General features: G+C 37.6%; 1 non-coding gene across 1 annotated transcript; it reads left to right on the top strand.

The window, feature by feature from the left end:
• Positions 1–660: 660 nt before the first annotated feature.
• LOC141637364 (small nucleolar RNA R71) lies at positions 661–767 on the top strand. The gene has a single exon (XR_012541748.1). It is a non-coding gene; the product is annotated as a small nucleolar RNA R71 (small nucleolar RNA).
• Positions 768–15,418: the final 14,651 nt, after the last annotated feature.

Raw genomic sequence — 15,418 nt, 5'->3', positions numbered from 1 at the left:
TTGCATTTGGAGGACCGCTTTTTGAACATCAAAACCTTGGTCATTTTGTTGATTGTATGGAGTTTGATTTTGGTAACCTTGGTTGTAAAAGGGTCTTTGATTTTGGTTTCTCATTCGAGGTGGGTGTATGTTGGTTGAGAGTTTTGAACATTTTGGCTTTTGTATGAGAGATTTGGATGGAATTTGGTGTTTTCATTGTAATAGTTGGAATAAGGGGTACCAATCTTGTATGCTTGAAAAGCATTTACTTGCTCACTTGTTCCCCTACATTCACTTTGGTCATGTCCCAAAGTTCCACAATTCTCACATATTCCACTTGGAATTGATGAAGATGACACCATGGCATTAACATGTTGTTTTGGTGATTTTGAGGCTTCTTCAAGTTTAGCCATAGCCTTCTCAAACTTCAAGTTGATGGTATCATTATGAGCACTAAGTTGAGCACCCAATTGAGTAATAGAGTCCACTTCATGCTTTCCTCCTCTAGTAGCCTTGCGAGGTCTACTATATTGTGAGTTATGGACCGCCATTTCCTCAATCTTGTTCCAAGTTTGATTATCATCAACTTCGGTGAACATACCATTTGTTCACATGTTGAGAATGTTTCGGGTGTCTTCATAAAGACCATTCCAAAATTGTTGTACCAAGAACCACTCGCTAAGTCCATGATGAGGACATGAGCGACAAGTTCCTTTGAATCGCTCCCAAGCTTCATACAAAGATTCTTCGTCCCTTTGCTTAAAACTCGTGATTTGAGCTCTTAGAATGTTAGTCTTCTCCGGAGGGTAGAACTTTTTGTAGAAAGCAAGAGCCAACTTCTTCCAAGAGTCGATTCCAAGAGTAGCCTTATCAAGGCTTTTTAACCATTGTTTCACGGTACCAATTAGAGAAAAAGGAAATAAGACCCATCGAATTTGGTCTTGAGTCACTCCGGTTTGTGAAATCGCATCACAATAATCACAAAAAGTCTCCATGTAATAATGAGGGTCTTCACCAGGCATCCCCCCAAATTGGCTTCTTTCGACTAATTGGATAAATGCGGATTTTGCAATGAAATTTTCGGTCAAGTGTTGTGGTGTGGGAGTACCATTGGGTAGGTTCTCCTCGGTTGGTACGGAATGTGATGAAAACTTAAGCATTTTGGGTTGATTTTGTGTTGGGTTCTCCTCACCTTCTCTTGCAAAAGGGTTGATGAACTCAATAGTATTTGGTTGAATATCTACAACCTCACCAATACCTCTCAAAGTATTTCTAGTAAGTATTCTATTGGTTGTCAAAGTTCTCTCAATTTCGTGATCAATGGGAAACAAGTTACCTTGTGATCTTCTAGACATGCAAAATATCAAACAACTCGAAAACATTTAGAACAAACCTTGAGGAGTTTTACTTCCCCAAGGCAAAGAAAGACACAACTAATAACAATCAAAGAAAATCAAATCAAGTTAACACCGTCCCCGGCAACGGCGCCATTTTTGGTCGGACTATATTTTTCGGTTACTTGTCGTTAGGAGCACCTAGACCAAAATAATATTTATAACTTCACAAACTACTCTACTATTAGTAAAGAGGAAGTAAAGGTCGGATCCCAAGCGACGGGTACTGATGTAGGAGTTTCGATTGCAAGTAGTGATGTCTAAGGGTGTCACAATTTGGGTTGAGATAAGAAGATCACTAAACTAAATAACAATGTAAATGAATAAGCAAGATGATTAAGATGAGATGTAAACAATTGATTAAAAGCACTAGGATGTCATGGGTTCATAGGGGATTCATGGGATTTGATCATACAAACATGTTTTCAAGTAGATGAAAGCAATTATTGTTGTGATGGGATCGAGTTAGTGTATATCTTACAATCCCTATTAAGATTTGGGTCCCGGAGCCGAATCGATTAGATTGTACAACACCTACAAGTTGACTTAATCCTCCCTATCCAACAATATGCATGGTCTAATGAGACTCGAGTTGGTTTATGTCTTACAAGTCTCATTGAAAAGATAAGTGATGGTTAAAAAATGCAAGGATTCATTGGCTCGCATTTCATCAAACATAACATGTGCATAAGTTGAAATCACAACAAGCAAGCAAATTAATTATGAAAGCATATTATATTAAGTATGAATCAATCCCCATGTTGGTTTCCCCTAATTCCCCATTAACCCTAGTTAAGGAAACTACTCACTCATTATCAAGTTTAACATGCTAACAAGGTTGTCAATCATATTAACAAAGCAAAACATGATGAATAAATGAAGATGATTAACAATAATTAAAAAGGGATTAAGAGAATTTTACCTAATGATGTTTCCAAAACAATAAGCAAAGAATAATAGAAGTACTTGATGAATGATTGGAAGGTTGTCAATCCTCCGAAATAAACCCCAAATAATCTTTAATTACCCAAAATAAATGATGAACAATAGAGAAGTTAAGGAAATGAGATTTGTATTAATGCCTAATTAAAAGTTGATTAAAAGATTAAACAGAGATTAGAAGAACATAAATTATATTAAGGATTGATATCAATCTAATTAGTACAATGGGGTATTTATAGTGGGGATTAGGTACATAAATTAGGGTTACTAAGAGCTTAAATGACGATTAAGACCCTTAAGAAAAGTTGAGGAAATGCTCCTCTCGAAGAAAGATGTGAGTCTCCTTTTTGCTAGTCTTTCAGAAATATGCGCATCCCGAGTAGAACAAGGAGAAGACGTGCTGTATTGGATGTCAATCCGAGCGGCCAAGGGGTCGGGACGAGCGGATTGTGGGGGTTGGACGAGCGGACTGGAAGGTGGGACGCTCGGATTATGGAGGTGTTGGACGAGCGGACTGGCTGGAGGGACGCTCGGATTGTGGAAGTTGGACGAGGGTCCCGATGCTGCGACGACCGGATTCTAGTTCAGCAAGCTTTTTCTTCTTTTCTTCTTTTCTTCTTCCAACAATCCTCAAGGATCTTGTCGGAGATGCAAGGATCGTCTTCATCATTGCCCATTATTTACAAAGGCCTTCTAGTCTTGTCTTCACTTTGATGCTTGGTCATTAGATTCAATCATCTTAGCTCCATTTTTGCCACTAAAATGCAAGGTTTGCACTCCTCTCCTACTAAGGAAACAAAACTTCAAAGAATATGCAAAACAAAGGACTAAAGATAGTAAATGACTCAATTATGCACTAAAAAGCATATGAACGAGTCTAATTCGGGGACTTAATATGCTCAAATATTGGTCACATCAATAGAGTACCCATAGACATGGAAAACCGTTGTATTACAGTCTTCCCTCCTTAAAAAGAACTTTGTCCCCGAAGTTCAAGCCATACGCAAAAACAAAACATACTATATCAACTCCGACACAACAATATAACCAAAACTCAAAACAAAACTCCCAATCAAAACTCAAACTGACTCAAAACAACTAGTAACTTTTACCAAAACCAACATAAACCATACCAAAACCTTATGCAATCACCTCCTACCCCCTTAAAAGAAACATGGTTATGTCCTCGTAACCACACATACCTGATCAAAAAGAGACGGATACCGCTCCCACATTGCCTCTTCCGCCTCCCAAGTAGCCTCTTCAACCTCATGGTTAGATCATAGAACCTTAAGCAACACTGTTTCTCCATTCCTAGTTTTCCGAACCTTGCGATCAAGAATTTGTTTTGGCACCTCAAGATAAGACAAGGACTCATCCAACTCTATGTTTTCCACCTCTAACACATGTGAAGGATCGCTCACATACTTCCGTAACTGAGACACATGAAACACATTATGCACTCTATCCAAAGCTGCTTGTAACGCTAACCTGTAAGCAACCTCACCTACACGATCCAAAATATCATATGGTCCGATAAACTTCTGGCTCAGCTTCCCTTTCTTACTAAACCTCATAACCCCACGCATAGGAGACACTTTCAAAAGAACCTTGTCCCTAACCTGAAACTCTATGTCACGACGATGTAAGTCTGCATAAATCTTTTGTCGATCCTGGGCCGCTTTTATCTTTTGCTTGATCAGCTTAACCTGTTCTATCATCTCCTGTACTATCTGAGGTCCTAAAACCACTGCCTCAGCTCTATCATCCCAGCAAATTGGACTCTTACACCTCCTCCCATACAAAGCCTCGAACGGTGCCATCCCAATACTCGTATGATAGCTCTTGTTATAAGAAAACTCAATCAGATCCAACCTATCCTCCCAGCTACCACAAAACTCCATTACACAAGCCCTCAACATGTCCTCAAAAGTCTTGATTGTCCTCTTTGCCTGCCCATCTGTCGCAGGATGAAAAGCTGTACTCATCTTCAAAGTAGTTCCCATCAATTCCTGCAACTCTCTCCAAAACCGTGATATGAACCTCGCATCTCTATCTGACATTATGTCCTTAGGCACCCCATGCAAACGAACCACATGCTTCATATAAGCCACAACTAGCTGTATGTTGGTCCAAGTATCTTTCATCGGAACAAAGTGAGCTGACTTGGTCAAACGATCAACTATTACCCATATCATGTTGTTACCCTGTTGACTCATCGGCAAACCCACTATAAAATCCATGGAGATAGACTCCCATTTCAATTCAGGTACCTTAAGAGACCGAATCTTACATTGTGGTCGTCGTTGCTCTCCCTTAACCCTCTGACATGTTAAACATCGAGCCACGAACTCAGCTGTTTCTTTCTTCATCCCAGGCCACCAAAAAGTCCTCTTCAAATCTTTATACAACTTGTCACCGCCTGGATGTACCGAATATGGTGTGCAATGAGCCTCTGTCATGATCATTTTCCTCAAATCCTCATCATTAGGAACACACCACCTGCCATCAAATCTCACACTGACATCCGTATGCATAGAGAAATGAGACATTTTCCCCTTCTCTACTCCAGCTCTCCACTCCTCAATCTTCGGATCCAAAGCATGTTTACTGTGAATATCCTCGTAAAGATCTGGCTCCACTGTCAAGTCCCCTCTAGCATCCCCTTTTTGTATCATATGTATCCTCATCTTCCCCACCTCATCTCTCAATCTCATCAAAGACATAGTTGTGCATAGAGAATGCACACTCTTCCTGCTCAGCGCATCAGCAACCACGTTTGTCTTCCCTTCATGGTATATAATATCCATGTCATAATCCCCTATCAGCTCCATCCACCTCCTTTGTCTCATGTTCAGCTCCTTTTGAGTGAAGATGTACTTGAGACTCTTTTGATCTGAAAACACCTTAAAGGTCGCCAATTAAGATAGTGCCTCTAAATCTTGAGAGCAAACGCAACTGCACCCAACTCCAGATCATGTGTCGGATAGTTCTCCTCATAAGGCTTCAATTGCCTAGAATCATAGGCAATTACTTTCCCGTTCTGCATCAACACACATCCCAACCCATTCTTTGAAGCATTTATATATACCTCAAACTTCTCACACCCTTCAGGTAATGTTAAGACTGGAGTTGTGGTCAAACGCTCGTTTAATGTTTAGAACGCCGTCTCATAACTTTCATCCCAACGAAACCTGTTCTCTTTCCTCATCAACACTGTCATAGGTCTGGCTATCTTAGAATAGTCTTTCACAAACCGACGGTAGTACCCTGCCAAACCCAAGAAACTCCTGATCTGTGCCACATTCTTCGATGCTTCCCACCGAGTGACTGCCTCTATCTTTGCCGGATCCACAACTACACCCTTCTTTGAAATCACATGCCCCAGAAAGGCAACCTCCTCGAGCCAGAACTCACACTTTGACAACTTTGCATATAGCTGATTGTCACGCAAAGTCTGCAACATCAATCTCAAGTGCTTCGTATGCTCCTCCTTAGTCTTAGAGTAGACTAAGATATCATCGATGAAGACCACCACAAACCGATCTAAAAACCGACTGAAGACCTGGTTCATCAAATCCATAAACACTGCAGGTGCATTAGATAACCCAAACGGCATCACAACATACTCATAGTGACCATACCTCAATGTAAAAGCTGTCTTCGGTATGTCCTCATCCCGAATCTTCACCTTATGGTAACCCGACCTCAAATCAATCTTAGAAAAGATGGCTACCCCGTTCAGCTGATCAAATAAATCATCTAATCCTTGGCAAAGGATACTTGTTCTTCACTGTAATCCTGTTCAACACTCTGTAGTCGATGCACAACCTCAAGCTCCCATCATTCTTTTTCACAAACAGAACTGGTGCTCCACACGGTGATACACTAGGTCTAATGCATCCCTTATCAATCAAATCATCCAGCTGTTTCTTCAGCTCCTCCAACTCCTTAGGACCCATGCGGTACGGGGCCTTATAGATTGGTCCCCTCCCTGGTTTCAACTCCACACTGAAATATATCTCCCTCTTTGGTGGTAAACCTGGTATCTCCTTCGGAAAAACATCTGAAAACTCTCCCACCATTGTATCTAATCAACTGTCGAACTTACCATACTATGGTCTTTCACATGGCATAAGATCAACGGACACCCCTTCTTCAGATAAGACTTCAATGTCACCGCTGCAATCACTTTGACTTTGGGATTGACAACAAACCCACGATAAGACACACTAACTCCCTTAGGGCCTCTCAAAGAGAATCTCTTTTGGTGACAGTCTATTCTAGCTTTATACTTACCCAACCAATCCATGTCAACTATCATCTCAAAACCATCCATAGGAAACTTTAACAAGTCCACTGGTAGGTCAACCTACCCAACTATCATAGATACACTCTTATACAACCTTCCACAAGATACAGACTCACCCGACGGTATAAAAACTTCCTCTTTTACAGACTCAAACTCTCTCAAACCCAAAAGCTTAGCATGACTCGATGATACAAAAGAGTGTGACGCCCCCGAATCAAACAAAACAAAGGTAAAGACACCATTAACAAGAAAAGTACCCGTGATTACGTGAGCCACTGGTCTTCTCTCCACCTTCTTGGACAGTACTAGCAGAAGTAGACGGCTTAGCAGCCGACCCCTGGTTGTTATTCGCTGCTGGTCTCTGATATGAATTACCGCAATTGCGGTTAGCCCCACCGTTGTTATTACTCTGTCCACCCTGATTGTTCCATGACCTAGCCGGCCTGTTACTAGCATAACTCTGAGATGGACCCTGAGAAAAACTCCCCTGGGATGGTCTCCAGAATCCTCTGCCCACAGCACTATTGCACTCATGTCTCTTGTGGCCCATACCGCCACAGTTAAAGAAAGATATTCCCCAACTACTACTACCACCATCTCGGCCACGCCCAAAAGAAGCTCCACCACTAAAGCCCGACCCCGACGAATAAGCCCTTGCCTGGTTATGCCCACCACTCTTGTAACTAGACTGACCACCACCCTCACTCTCAGCCTTCCTCTTCTCAGAACCTCTCTCCCTATTCTCCTTGGCCATCTCGACCAACCTCTCAGCTCTCCCGGCTCGCTCATACACTTCCTTAACATCAGTAAGGACTCCTACAGGCAGCTTCTCCATGATCCTAGGTGTCAAACCCTTCTCAAATATCAACGCTAAGTTCTCCTGAGTCAGCCCCATATCCTTAGCGTACCTAGACTTCTCATTGAACTTGTGATAGTACTCAACCACTGTCATATCCGGAGCCATCTTGAAATCATCAAACTCCTCCCTCAACTTACTACAGACATGTTCAGGTATGAACTCTCGGCACATAGCTCTCTTGAACTGTTGGAATAAGTGTCCTCTGACAATAATGCGATCACAACAGTTGATCATGATGATCACATGTTTAAATCTCATATTTAAGAATACATGTGGGAAGTAACATTTTACAGTCAACTGGTCCACACATATCGGTAATGATTGGCTGACTAGAGTTTGACATTACTGTCGTGCGACGGTGGTGATCAGTTGATCCCATAAGGTTATACCTATAGGATGATACTCTTAATTGAATATTTAATTGATCGTATGACAATACGAGTTAATTAAATTACTTAAAATTGACGGACGATTTTGGAAGTAATATTTACGTGTCTCATTGTAATTTGATTAAATAAGATACGGTCTAAGTGATCGACTTGTTTTATTACTTGGATGAAATTATTGTTTACGGAAACAATTGAAACGGAATGAATAAATTATTATAAATACAGAATGTTGTAATTTATGACTCGGGAACCCATTATGGTACAAGTAATTATGAATTACTAGGTTAAATTTATAAGTGATATATTTTATTAATATGTTGATTTTTAATTGTTAAAAATACATTTTATACACATAATGTCATGGAACATGTTACATGTGACAAATTGACAAATAAATTGTAAAATGGACTTTCCATTTTACAATATATGTACCAAAATAATGGGGTGGGTTGGGGTTTGTATTATGTTTTATAATATATATATATATAAGAAGCATAATCATTAACCTAATGGATAGCCATGCACACCTAGTAGCTTTGGTGAAGAGCATCTCGGTCATTCATTGGCCCTTGCCACCCCCCATACCCGGTTTTCCTCGAGCAAAAGGCAAAGGGTTTTTTACAATTTTTATTGTGATATACACTATGACATTCTCAAGTGTATTATTCATTCTTTACACAACCAAAACTTAGAGAAGTTTAGAGAAATAAAACTCCAAAAATCCTTCCTCCCTATACCAAAATAATAGAGACCAAAACAATAGTTTTGGGTCATTTTTAGTAAGATTATAATTATTCTAGATCAAATAATAATAGTCTTTCAAGGGTCATCCTGGGTATATGCTTTAAGGAGGGATTCTATCTTTGAATCCTTGTTCTTCCATTTGTAAGGAAAGCTCAAGAACAAGTGAGTACGAGAACTCACTTGTGCCCTAAATCCGAAACTACTATAGTAAGAATGACGATTTCTTCACTTGTCTATTTTAGTTTGCATGCATAAGATCTAGTTTTAATTTTATGACTAAATTAAAATGTAACATATATGAATATGTTGAATAATGAGATTAAAAATATCTAACAAGTGGTATCAGAGCCTTAGGTTGTTTGTATGCAAATCGGTTATTGTTTTTCCGAGTTATAAGATTAACAAACAAAACTTATAAATTTGTATTTATTATGATATATCACGAAATTTATTTGCATGTTAAAGTTTCTGGCCCTAAAATGTATTTAGGATTTTTTGGGTTTATTTATGGATTTTATTGTTCATTTTATATAATAATGGCATTAAAATGTGATTTTTATGATAAAAATGTCATTTTTTGACTAAAAATAGCTAAACTTCATTTTTTTCAGTGGTTTTTGGATATTTTTTCACATATATTATCTACTGATGGCCTGTAAATTTTCATAATAAAATGAGTTGTTATGCACGAAATATGGATTTTTCAAGTTAAAATCGTATTTAAATGGGAAAATAGGTTATTATGAGTTATATGTCGGATCTGGTCATGAAATTTTAGTATGTTGTCACAAGAAATTTTACAAGATGTGTGTAAAAAAATATTTGGATATAATGAAGTCTTTATGCATGATTTATGAATTTCTGATGAAAAATCACATAAATAGTGACTTTAATTAGTAAAAATTCTAAAACATACTTCATGACTAAGGAAAAACGTCACATGTTGCATTTTATCATATATTTCAGATCTAAAAGTGAAAAGTTAATAAAAACAGTTTTTCTCATATTTTATGGTAATAATTGATAAATCCGATAAACCGCAACATTGTTTTTCTCAATAAATTTTCGAAATTTTTAACCTATGTTTTTGAACATTATGAGTGTCATGGTATTTTTTCCAGAATGTTCATGTATTTAAATTTCAAATTTTGAAATTATTTGAAATTTTTATGATTTAATTTGAAGTTTATGGCAAAATTTTGTATTTTGAGTCCATTTATGAACAATATTAAGAAATATAAGTTAATTATTGTCAATATGTTAGTGGAGACTAATTTTGAGTCCTAAGTTGGTTAGGGTAAATAACTTGTACATAAATATAAATTTATGTAATTATTGTTATTTTAAAAGGTTAAATCACGCAAGTCCGTAAAAACCGATTAATATATGATATTGGCTCCTTAAAGGCGATTTAGCATAAATTGGGCATATTCATACATATTATAATGCTGCATTTTATTTATGATTGTCATATTTTAATTTTATGTAATTTTTTGAATTATGTATTTTTAGTTAGTATGGCCTTAGTTTTAATTGGTATTGCCCGAAATGTATGGGAATATCGATTCGGTTGTAATTTATTGTGATCTCGTATCACCGTTTTGTAATTTAATAGATTTATATTTATTTTAATTACAAATGTATAATAGGAAATTATGTAGTTTATTATGTAATTTATTTTTCCGGAGTTCCTTGAAGACGGTGCCACTCGAGAAGGCGATCTATTAAAGAAAGTGTTGCCTTGAAATGCGTGCCAAGACCGAAGTTCAAGGGACCAAAGGAGTTGGTTTCCGAATTTGTAATAGTTTATTAGATTTACTATTTTAGGAAGGCCATACTAGGAATTTATTTATGCTTTGCATTTTATTTATATGTTGCATGCATCGCTAAATCGCCATAACTAAAACATGCATTATCATTTTATCGAGTTTATCGACCGTGTCAATTACAATTATCGTAGTTCACCGCTTTAGTTCACTTAAAACGTGATAGATAATAAATTGACATGACCTCTCGCTAAAATAAACAATTGAGACTTAGCCTTACCAAAAAGTAGAAACCATGAAAACCTATTTCGTGAGGGAGAGCACTCGGCCACACCGGGGTACAAACCTTGTTACGTAGGGGAAGTGGGTGATAAATGTCTATCCACCAAATTCATGTTGATTAGGGATGAATCGGCTACCCTGTGCCCAAGTTAATGTGAATTTGGATCATGGACACATTTATTTGAAATTTGGATTGAGCTCAACGGAAGTATTCGTGACCGTAGTCGCATGTGTTCCGGGCTATAGATAAATATTAATGTAATTTATCGACCAAGAGTTCTAAAAGTATAATCGATTAAAGAGTTAATCCACCGAGTTATATTGATAAGGGATGAATCGGCTACCCCGTGCCCAAGATAATATGAATTTGGATCTTGGAATCATTTATCAAGTTGGGTAGAGGTCACTAGATAAATGCAATAAAACTTGTTTAAATTAAATTTTTACGAGTGTTATTATTATTTTGAAAACGACAAATGTTTTATTTCTTCTATTTTCGTTTTGTAGACCACTTTTATTTCTCATAACAAATGGCCGCACCAAACACCAACGCCGCACCTCTTACTAATTCTTCATGGCTCCGATCCTTCATGGATCGTTGTAAACTTGAAAAGATAGGGTCAAATTTCTCCGATTGGGATGCCCAACTCAAATTAGCCGCCCAAGGTGACGACAAGCTTCGTTACCTCACCAAGGCCTCTCCACCCGAACCTAATGCTAGGTCGAGTGCCGCCACTAGGGAAGCATATGAGGCTTACCACAAAGAGTCTGCCGCAATGAAAAATGTGTTAATTTTTGCGATGGAGGCGGATCTCCAAAGGAGAGCCTTTAAAATGGGCACCACTAATGAAATCTATTCCAAACTTGTGACAATGTTTTCACAAACTCCGAGGATCGTCCAATATGAGGTGGCCTCGGCATTCTTTGATCCCGATTTCAAGGAGGGCCAAAAGGTTATCCCTCACGTGCTCAAATTGTTGGAGCTAGTCGAGACTTTGAAGATTCAAAAAGTTGAAATCCCCAAAGAGCTCATTGTAGATAGGATTCTACACTCCTTATCCAAAGTCAAAGCGTAAGTTCAATTCCGGGTGAATTTTATCATGCAAGACAAGGACGTGTCTCTTGAAGAGTTTTACAAGTTATTTGTGCAAGCCGAAAGAGATATGGGGTTAAATGTTAACCCACCTAAGGATGTGCATAACATAAGCACCAAGAGCAAAGGGAAATTCAAAAAGAATGGGAAAAAGGGTAAGAGGCAAGCTCCCATGTCCACCAAGGCTAAGACTTTTGAAGCTAGCACTTCCAAGACCAAGAAGGGTCCTCTTGATAAATGCCATTATTGTAATGGTGTTGGACATTGGAAAAGGAATTGTTCCAAGTACCTTGGTGACATCAAAGCTGGAAAGATCACTCCAATAGGTAAATGACTATCCTTTCTTTTATGTTTGTAATTCAACTATGGTATTTTGATACAAAGTTGTGATAATGTATCCCCTTTTTATTGTAAATAGGGCCTCCTCCAAGCAAAGACAAAGGAAAGGAAAAGCAAGCTTGAGAAATCATCAAGGAGCTAGGAGTAGCTTCCAATGAAGCTTGTTTTTTATTATTGTCTTATTTTAAGTTATGTTTCGGATTTTTAGAACTATTTTGATTTCCGTATTTGACATGGAAATGGATTTTGGATCCTTTCTAAACAATGGTTGTATTTTGGATAATGGTGGCTTGGTTTGCAACCCAAGTCACCCCTTTTATCGTATTTCTTTGTTCTAAAAATTCGTCTTTATATGCTTGCACATACAAACATATGATCATCTAGTTAAAGTGATCCAATAGACAACTATAATGATGGGATTCATTATATGTCCACAAGCTTAAGGCTTGTGTATGATCAATTATAAAGTGATGTTGAGTTGATGAACTCTCCTAAAGAAATGTCAATTACCAAGTACACTCATCAAATTTAAAATCTATTAGTCAATCTATGAGATAGAACTCCCTCTACTTCAAAATCATTATTTGTGTCTCCTAAGCTATCTTTAAATATCTAGTGTAATTATTCTAACGATAGAGTGGGAGAAAAATGAAGACACAAAGAATACAAAGATAATTTGTATACTTGAGTAAATGAGATATACGAAAGAAAGAATGATTTGTATACCTAAATAGAAAGTATACATGAATAGAAGAGATCTATGGTCTCGAATAGATGAGATCTACATGACAAAAGAGACCAAGTGAAGTAATCAAAAGAATATGTTCTCAAGATAACTACACGAGGAGACCAAAAGAAAGTTTTGAAAGAAAATGACTAATGAAAAGTCTTAACAAAATATTTGGCTAGTTTATGAACATCATATGACCAAGAGTTTCAATTTTGATATTTACTTAAGAGCCTAAATGAAACAAAATTGCATCCTTGAAAATAAATGAGATTTATGACTAAAAGTTGCAAAGAAAGATATGCCGATATCTATAAGAGCTAAGTTAATTGTTAACCATGCTAATGTCATTACTTAACCTCATTATGAAAATGAAATGGTTAAACCTCCTTCCGGAAAATGGTATTTTGAGAAGGACGTGTATTAAATGAAATTCACATTTAAATAATGACATTGCTACGCATCATTATAAAATGAACGAGTAAGAGATTAAAAATCTCCTTCCATAAGGTTAAGATTGAAACCTTTTCAAAATAGGTATTTTGAAAGGATATGCTGGGAACATATATGGTTTTAATCTTAATAACTTGGCAAAGCAAAATGTATTTCAATTCATGAAATGTTTCGATTGAGTAGTCAATTGCGAAACATGTGGAATTGAGTGGGAGTTTGAAATTATCATGTGAAGACATGGAATATAGTGGGAGCAATCATCTTGTAAAATTTATAACTCATTACTCATTGAGAATGACGAGCTAGTACTATCTTTCACAAAGAAGTGTTTGAGTTTTCAATTCTGGATAAAAATGGACTATGATGAATCCAATCACATCATGGGATGTTGGATAGGTATTGAGATATACGCACCAAATCAACGAGAAACGTAGGTTATTCATGTAAATGAAAATTGAGTTACCATAAGCAGTCATGGTCATTCATTGAACCTAAGAATGGTTGATCACATGATTAAAGATTACTAATGTTTCCGCCATTAGAATAATCATGCACATGTCCAATAATGAATCATATGCTTAAGAGCATGATGAGTCATTGGCAAGCCATTAAAGAATTGTCAGGAATTCTCGAGGAGAACTAATGAGATATTCTAGTGTTTGACAGAACACTCTGTTATGTGACAAGAATTTGCACATATTGAAGTTCGAAAACGCGTAAGGATTTATGAAAATCCTAAGCTGTTCAAGCTAAAAGGAGAAATAAGAAGTTGGAAAGATACTTAGTTATAGTAAAAAGTTACTCAAAACTAATATTTTCTAATATGCTAGGACTTATGAGAAGTGCTAGGCTAATCATCTTGACAATTGTTGCAAGACCCTACAAAACGTATACCTAGTGCATTGCGAGTTAGTAGAACACTTGACCAGTGCAAGTTATATCATCCACCAAAATTCGATGGTTATGTGATAAACAACAAGAAAGTTCTTTCAAGATAAAGAACCTGAACCTGGGTTGGGAACCTAGATGTGCACTTGGTAAGGTTCATGCTATGAGAGATAACATGAATATAAAGGAAAGTGCAATACAAGAAGTATGAACACATGGACACTTGGTATGTTAAACTTCTATTGCAATCGACTAGTGTTTACACACTTACGATATACATCACAAGGTTGTAATATGGTATTGACTACCCGAATGTGATGTCGACATTCGTCTTTTGAGTTATTATTAACTCACCTTATACTTTGTTACATCCAAACGGGTTGTAGAGACAATTGAACCCCGTTAAAGTGAACACGGATTAGCATTGTATTCGCCCATAGTCACTTACATGAGGTGACGTCTCCAAGCGACTAGAGTGTCATGCGATTGATGGCAAGTTCAAGTGCCATGGGGTCATGTGAGATGACTAGTCGATCACTTAGGCAGACTGTTAGGAACACTTTGTCGAGCCTTATGACCGCTTATAGAGTTCTGGCAAATTTATATAGCCTGGTCGTGGCGAGAGCTACTATAGTATTCTAATGAGTCGATTCTTTTGACTAAAGCCTGTTCGCCTAAGGTGGCACGGTTTCAGATTAACTTTGATTTATGTTACTAAGACCTTCGTAAATGGGGTCAAATGGGCATATTTTGGGTTATGATGGCTGTGGCTATTTGAAGGGAATAAGTGCGATAGGAATTGTCCACCCCTTGTCAGGGTTATAACAATATCTCAGGGCCACTCGAGGAGTAATAAACTGGAAATGCGTGGCCACGCTCGAAAGGTATCTATGGTAGATAATTCCGGTCAATCAGTTATTCTCCAGATCGAGGAAACCACTCTTGATATGATCACTTGCAAGTACGACCCGAAAGACACCTTGCATTGAGTGGGAGATAGTAATAGGACAAGAGAATTGGTGACGCACACTTGTCGAGGACAAGTGGGAGATTGTTGGAATAAGTGTCCTCTGACAATAATGCGATCACAACAGTTGATGATGATAATCACATGTTTAAATCTCATATTTAAGAATACATGTCGGAAGTAACATTTTACAGTCAACTGGTCCACACATATCGGTAATGATTGGCTGACTAGAGTTTGACATTACTGTTGTGCGACGGTGGTGATCAGTTGATCCCATAAGG

This window comes from Silene latifolia, unplaced genomic scaffold (assembly GCF_048544455.1).
Source record: "Silene latifolia isolate original U9 population unplaced genomic scaffold, ASM4854445v1 chrun_scaffold_16, whole genome shotgun sequence".
Lineage (NCBI taxonomy): Eukaryota > Viridiplantae > Streptophyta > Magnoliopsida > Caryophyllales > Caryophyllaceae > Silene > Silene latifolia.
Note: the sequence above shows the minus strand (reverse complement) of the source record. Positions and strands in the feature narration are given on the sequence as shown.